Genomic DNA, 7,552 nt, shown 5'->3' with positions numbered 1-7,552 from the left:
GAGAGAGAGAGAGAGAGAGAGAGAGAGAGAGAGAGAGAGAGAAGGAGAGGAAGGATAAGTTCCACATTAGGTTGATGTTGTTTAAAGAAACTAGCGAGAGTTCTGGGCCCTGGATCATCTCCATGGCAGGTGATCTATCTCAAGGAATGGACTGAAGAAACCCTTGGAGATAGCTAGAAATGCAAGCTAAGGGACTGTCATCTGGGACACCACTGGCAGTTGTAGCAAAAGGCACCAGAATATAAGAGGATGAGAGCCTGCTGGGCTGCTAGAACCAGAGATGGCAAACCATCAGTTATCAATAACCAGAACCAGGCCATGGGGACCCACCAGAGTGACTGCTTCCAACTGGCTAGGATTCTCCCTTCACACAAGCTGTTGGTTTTCACATCTGTGAGTAGTAATGTCATTCCCAGAGTGAAATCAGAGTCCTATCAAACAGTCTCAGAGAAAAAATGCAAATGGTGAGCAGCTTTGAAATAAGAGGCTGAAAAGCTAGGAATTATGACAGCAGAAAGAAGGCATTTCTTTCTAAAGAGACAGCTGCTCCATCCTCCTGTCACCGCCAAATTACTTCAGGGCCAGATTTCACTATTTTGGTCAAGGATGTCAACAGCTTTGCAGTCATCAGACTCTTCCTTAGTCATTATCATTCATTAGTCAGGACCTTTTTCCTTCCACAAAAAAACATGTTTCTCAGTCAACTTTCCATCACCTCAAACCTAGACTAGCACAGTAGCTTCTGAAAGCCTGACGTCTCCTGTGGCTCTTTCTGTCCAGTAAATGAAATTCACAATGCTGACCTCAAGGTCTCTTCCTAGTTCTGTTCTTCCATTTGTGAGATGAGACAAGGTCTCAATCTGTACACCAGGATGATCTTGAACTTGGGGTTCCCTGCTTCCTGCTGCAAGTGCTGTGATTATAGGTGTGAGTCACCAAATTAGCATCAGAATCTTTCCCCCATCCAGTTCTAGGAATGAAACTCAGAGTTCTGCTCTTTGTAGCCCAGGCTAGCCTTGAACTTAGTACATAGCCTAGGATGTTCTAAAATTTTGAGACAATCTTGTTGCCTCAGTCTCCCAAGTACTGGGATTGTAGGTGCAGATTATCATACTTAGCATTTGCATTTTTAACTGGCTCTGCTCTGAACATTTAACCTTTGCCCATCTGGGCATTCATAATCTTCTGAACCTTCCTCAGGCCCTCCTACATCTGGGTCTTTCTGGATATCCCTCCCACATCGAATATTTTTGCCAGTTTCTCCCCCTAGTGTACGGCCAGTGGTAAGTACTAGTAAAAACATACTTAGAGTCAACTACACACATTTCATTTACTATTAGAGGGATTTGGGGACAACTTATATTGTCCTCCACTAAGCTGCAGTTTGCATGCATGGAAATCAGAAGATAATTTCTCTATTCCAACATGTGGGTCTCCGGGATTGAACTTGGGCCATCAGGGTTGACAGGTCTTTTATCCACTGAGCTATCCTGCCTGCCCCAAAGAAGTTATTATTGGGAATAGCAGATTGCTCATCCAATCAATGTTAGTACTGGCTATTGAGTGGAGAAAGTGATCAGGGATCAGCAGAGGTTGTATAAGGTGACTACCAACTAGCTTAACTCCCAGGGTCAGTTTAGCCAAAATGTCACTGCCTATTGGACCATTTCACTGTACCGCCTACACATTCATCACTTGCATCTGAATTTCTGGAGATCCCTCCAAATTTGGAGACTTGTGAAGAACATTACCTCGGCCAAGTCTCAGGTTTCAAAAGCTTACACCAGACCTAGTTTCTGTCTCTGTCTCTGTCTCTGTCTCTCTGTCTCTCTGTCTCTCTGTCTCTCTGTCTCTGTCTGTCTGTCTGTCTGTCTCTCTCTCTCTCTCTCTCTCTCTCCTGCCACCTGTTTTGCTAATCAGAGGTAGGCTCTCAGCTACTTCTCCGGTGCCATGCCTGCCTGCTGCCACATTCCACACCATGATGGTTATGGACTTACCCTCCGAAACTGTAAGCAACCCCTTAATTAAATGCTCGCTTCCATTTATAAATTGCCTCGGTCATGGAGTTTCATCACAGCAATAGAACAAAAAGACAAACTCTCCCTTTGTTTTCTGGAGCTATTCTAACAAATATCAGACACTGTGGTTTTACATCATTGATTCCACAATCATTCTGGAAGCTTGTGATCTAGATCAAGATGCTGGTGGAGTTGGTTTTTCTCCACAGCACTCCCTTCTGACTTGTAAATGGCTGCCCTCTTGTTCTCACTTTACATGGTAATCCCTCTATGCATGGATGCCCCTGGTGTCTCTTTTGTGTGTCCAATTTTCTTATCTTGTAGGACACCAGAGAAATTGGATTAGAGCTCATCCTAATGGCCTTGTTTTAATTTAACTATCTCCTAAAAGGCCTGATCTTCGTATGCAGCCACATTTCTGAAGTACTGATAGCTTAGAGCTTTAACATATGAATTTTGGGTTAACACAATTCAGCTAATAACAGACTTCCAGTTGGGTTTTTTTTTTTTTTTGGCTTTCTCCCAATGTTGATAGGCAGAATATGGGTGTAGACTGAGTGACCTCCAAGTGGCTAAGTACATCTTTTTAAGGTTAAACAGGATGATGCTGGCAGGTTGTGCTTTCCTTGCAGATACACACAAGATGAAAGTTGTGCCATCTGTCTTTTAATATTCCACTCGGGTGCTGTCTATTTAGTTAATAAAAGAAAACCCTAATCACTGTCCTTTGCTAAGTGAGCTGTTATAACATCTGTGTGAAACCCCCACATGTGAGTAATTAAATCAGCACAGTGTCCTTTGGGTATGAGACAGGGAAGTCATAGTTGCACTCCCAAAGTTCCCCAGCTGTACAATTCATGTTCCAGAATGTAGGTCCATTCAGTAAGTTTGCTGGGGGAGGTTATGGGAACAGAGACAGAGATAAAGCACAGGGTTCAGAAAAACATATAGTCAGATATAACATGACTACTGCCATGATAGGAAAAGGCACATGTGACTGTGTAAAATTAGAAGTAGATCACCGCAGCCATCTTTAGGAGCAGGGATGCTTCTAGAAGGAAGAGAAGATGTAAGAATTTATACTAGAAAGAGAACTAGAAGCAAGAGAGTTAAAGTTAAAGTTGGCAGGATGGCGTAGGGAGATGACTAGATGCTGTTAACTTGGAGATTATGTTGCCCAAGTCCTTAGAACACCATAATCCAAATAGTGTCTTAGAAAGCTGTATAACTCAATGACCCAAAGGAGTTAGCTTCTCAAGTTTGTGGAAAACCTTTACAAAGTTAGGTTGAGAACATAGACAAGGTCATTAAGACAAGTGCAGAAACAGGAGATGGCTGTGGCAGGCAAGATGTGAGTGGGGATTGACTCCTAAATAGAGACCAGAGATAAAGTCTCATCAGTGTGTTGAATGTGTTTCAATATTTTGCTAAACCCAGAAACTAGGCTGCTTCCTGGCTGGAGAAAGGGTGGCTGTTGGGAGGCAAATCTGGAGAATGCTGTAACCTCAGTCTTGGGAACCCTAATAGATTTGGTCCATGCCTATCAAAAACCGACTCTCATATTTTATAATCAGGAGATGACAGTTTTTATAAATGCACTTCAGTAGAGGACATCCTCAAGCAAGCAAGCCCATTCAAAATGTACTGCTAGCTTTTCATTGCTACTGCATCAAGCACTCTATCTAAGACCTTGGTTTTGGTTTGGGTTTGTTTTAAATAGAACCTTAGAATAACTCTGTGAGGCAGGGAGAACAGGGACTGCCGTTGAGATGAAGAAACTAAGAACTAGAAAACTTATTATCTCAAACTGGAAGAACCCCGAAGTGCATCAGTCAAGCTAGAAATTTGGTCCTTTGAGATCTGACCCATGCTTTCTTCTATGCATTATCCCTCCACCATGTCCAAGAGCATGTGGTCCAAGACATTCAGTAGAGGCTTAAAAGTGTTGAGAGTTCTGAGCTCAATATGTAATCTCTGCGAAATCATGATGGTAGACCATGATTGAGAGGGCTGCTGAGTGACTAAGGGACATACATATACAGAATGGATATGCTAGATAGAAGGATGCCATGAGACTTCCTCATGCTACTCAGATTGAGGACAAGTTTTAATCTTAGGAATATTTTATTTCTGGAACTTTCTTATTTAGTATTTTTAGCCTACAGATACCCATGAGTAACTGAGAAGAAGGCAAATGAAATTGTGGGTAGGTAAGAAAACCTATTGTCCTGTGGAGAAAGGCCCAGTTTTAATAACCTTTTCACTATCATTTTTGCCCATGTTTTCCTTGCCTTGCTAGACTCTGCTCCTTCTATCTACCCTCTGGAACCTTTGGGTTTACACCACCTTCATTCAGATCTGCCTTGGGTAAGTCACAGTCCAGTCTCTGTACCTAGTCTTTTGCTTGATCCCAAGAATGTGTTCATGCAGAGGAAGTGTATGAAGTTCTAGCCCAGTGGAGTGGAAGGGTTAGCAGAGAAGGTATCTATCCTATGTCTGCCCTTGATTTTCTTTCTGTTCTGAGATATGTTTGCTTTCTTTGAGTCTTCACAGCCAGAATTGAAATCAAAGCTGTAAAACATGCCAAGTCAATGGCTGTAATAAAACTGCTTTAAATCTCTGTTCAAAGTGTTTATTTATATTATATCCCAAATGTTCTGTTTGGAATGCCAAAGCTTTTTCCAGTAGCAACAAGCCACTGGAGAAATAAGCATTAAGTACAAATCAAGCTAGATCAGCCACTGGCCTGATTCAGAATCACTGGTCAGGACATAAATTTGAAATAAAGTGGGAAGGCATTGCCTTCTAATTAGGAACTGTGGCATTAGAAACCCTCTCCATCAGTGTGTTTGCATCTTCCATGATTTCTTCTTTGTAGTAGGCTTGAAATTACCAGAAAATGTGAAGATGAAGAAGCGAATTACAGCCTGGCATGTTGATACTACTAACTGTAGTTCTAACTCCTGGGAGCTAGAGGCAGGGGGATCCGGAGTTTGGGGTCATCCTTAGTTGTATAGCAAGCTCCAAGCCATCTTGGAGCCATGTGAGACACTGTTTCAAATGTCCTCCCTGTTTCCCCCCAAAGCAAGCAAAGTATATCTACCCTGTGTTTGTAATGTGATTTATGCAACTAGAGCCCGTGTCCAGTCCTGAACTTGGAACCCTTTTCAGGAATCACATGAAGTGGTGTGGGGAGGGTCTGAGAATGTACATTTGTGACATGCTTCCCCAGGTGGGGCAGGTGCTGTTAGACTAGTGTAAACAAGTTGAGAATCTCAGCCTTAGGGGCTATGCTGAAGAGACAGGAAAGTCAAGGGACTCTGAACCGAGGGGAACTCGTGCAGAGGCAAGGATTGCATCACACAAGGAGGTTCCAGCCAGCTACAGACAGGGCTCAGCTGTCCACTCCTGGGTCTCAGTAGTTATAGAGTACAAGTTAACCCAAGTTGGGCCTCGTGACAAAAGTCCTGCTCCTTGTGGAGTTTTTCTAATTCTTGCTGTCATGTCTCATTCTTCCCACATGAGGAGAGAGTGATGAAGGAAACTGGCACTCATCTTCCCTGGAGCCAGTGGCCCATGATGAGCCCTGAGTTCCAGAGCTGTAGCAGTTGAGAATTACCTACAGTAACTCTCAGGCTGATGGCCCCATGTGGTGGCTGAGAATGCACGACCTTGAAAAGCCCAAGCAACACTGACTTAGTGGGCTACGAAGTAATCTGTATCCTTAGAACTGAGGGGCCTGTGACAGTGAGAGACCGGCAGAACAGGGAAAGTTTAAATATATACTGGAGCCGGGCGTGGTGGCGCACGCCTTTAATCCCAGCACTTGGGAGGCAGAGGCAGGCGGATTTCTGAGTTCGAGGCCAGCCTGGTCTACAAAGTGAGTTCCAGGACAGCCAGAGCTATACAGAGAAACCCTGTCTTGAAAAACCAAAAAAAAAAAAAATAATAATAATAAAATAAAATAATAAATAAATATAAAATAAATATATACTGGGGATCTCATTGTCATGGGTCAGATTTTTCTAGAGTTATGAGTTTGCAAGAACTATACCAATTTATGTACAACATTTCTTCATTGCAAACTAGTCTTCAAACCACTGTTTGGATTGGGTAGTTTGGATTCAGAGGAGAAGGAAACTAAGAGTTACTGAGAGTTAGGTCTCAAACCTGGGACAAAGGCTAACTGAGGTGCCTATTTAACGTATCAGAGGACCTGGCTGCCAGGTTCTCCCTGTATCCCTCAGTCTCTACCTATTTACAGGGTATAACTGGTATACTAGAAACCCTCAGAGTAGGCACAAGACACCCCAAGACCGTGTTCAGCACAAAGGAGCATTATTTGCCCTGCAGGGACAGAGGGCAGGCATACAAGAAAGACAGGAAGTAGAGGAAGAGGAAGAAAGGGAAGGCGACAGGGAGGGGGAGAAAGGGGTCAAGGGAGACAGGGAAGGGAAGGACAAAGGACTGCCTCTGGATAGAGAGGAGACAGATCTGGCCCATAGGAAAATAGCCATTTATAAAGGTAAAAGGGGAAACTCCACGTTAGGATGAGCTGTTTCATTTTGATTGGACAGGCTAAGTAGGTGAGGTAATGGCCTGCTTTTGCTTGCTGGACCTTGGTAGTCAGCCTCGGGAGGAGGAACTGGCCAAAGAATGTAACGATCGTCTGTGGCTAGCTTTAGAAGTGTACTCTAACAGGTTTTTTTTTTTTTTTTTTAGCAAGGCAGAGGGAATAAGGAAGGACAAGGCCTGTCAGAGCCATGTTGCCATGCTTGGACTGGCTAGAGTTCCTTCACCCTGCCCTCTTCCCTAACCTGGTTGGGTTGTCCTGCCCCAGTAGACTCTTTCCTATATCATCTAGCCGTTTTGGTAACCTGACTCTTTTTTTTACTTTTTCCCATCAGGGCCCCTGCACCTGGTGCCTCTCTGTCTAGCTCCCTGTCCTGCCTCACATGGCTCGGGGTCATGTCTCCTCTTGACTCTCCCAGGTGTCCTCCCTCAGGCTCTGTTTTCCCTTTCGCTGAGTTCTAAGGGACTCCAGAGACTCCAGGACTATGAGGCTCCGGGGATGATTAGTGCCTCAGTTTCTCCTACCATCCTCTCCTCCTGTAGGAAGAACAAGACATTCTTCCTACATGTGGTACTCATTCACTGAGTTCTATGAAACTTTTCAGGGGGGAGGCATTCCCCCAGAGTTACCCCATTTGCTTCTCCCACCAACCCAGTGGGGAACAGACACAAATTACTGCATCTCTTGTGACAGCCTCCGGGAATTTCAGTCAGTCACCTGCCCATTGCCACACTGTTTATCAAAGCTAGATCTGGATTCCAGCTCAGAGCTTGCTCCAAAGCCTTTCTCCCCACACCTGCTCCTAAGTGCACAAAAGACATGCCCAAAAAAAAAAAAAAAAAAAAAAAAAAAAAAAAAAAAAAAAAGCCCTGCTCACAAGAACAGGGGAAAGGAAGGGGGATTTCAGCCAAAAAGGTCATGGGAACAGAATCTTCAAGAAGCCAAGGTAAGGGAGGATGAG

This window comes from Mus caroli, chromosome X (genome assembly GCF_900094665.2).
Source record: "Mus caroli chromosome X, CAROLI_EIJ_v1.1, whole genome shotgun sequence".
Lineage (NCBI taxonomy): Eukaryota > Metazoa > Chordata > Mammalia > Rodentia > Muridae > Mus > Mus caroli.
This window is presented reverse-complemented; position numbering follows the sequence as displayed.